The sequence below is a fragment of the Molothrus ater genome, chromosome 17 (genome assembly GCF_012460135.2).
Source record: "Molothrus ater isolate BHLD 08-10-18 breed brown headed cowbird chromosome 17, BPBGC_Mater_1.1, whole genome shotgun sequence".
In the NCBI taxonomy this organism is placed as follows: domain Eukaryota; kingdom Metazoa; phylum Chordata; class Aves; order Passeriformes; family Icteridae; genus Molothrus; species Molothrus ater.
The window spans coordinates 1,873,447-1,873,720 of record NC_050494.2 but is presented as its reverse complement, the minus strand read 5'-3'; positions in this window follow the sequence as shown (position 1 = coordinate 1,873,720).

Sequence of the window (274 nt, the reverse complement as noted above, 5' to 3'; positions counted from 1 at the left end):
CGGGGCCGGGCTGCGCTTGGGCGCTGGGCCAGCGCTTCCTCCGGGCCGGGCTGGCCGCGGGCCTGCCTCCTCTGCGAGCAGCAAGGGCGCGGGGTCCGTGGGCTGTCCCCAGAACCTGCCCGTCCCCAGAACCTGCTCCCCGCTCCCTAGAACCTGTCCCCTGGCTTCTGCCGCAGCTTCAGCCCCGTGCCCGAGCAGGCTCTGGCGGCCGCCGCACCCACCGCTACTGGTGCCAGCACGGGAGCCGGTGTATAAATATCTGCAGGGATGGCTC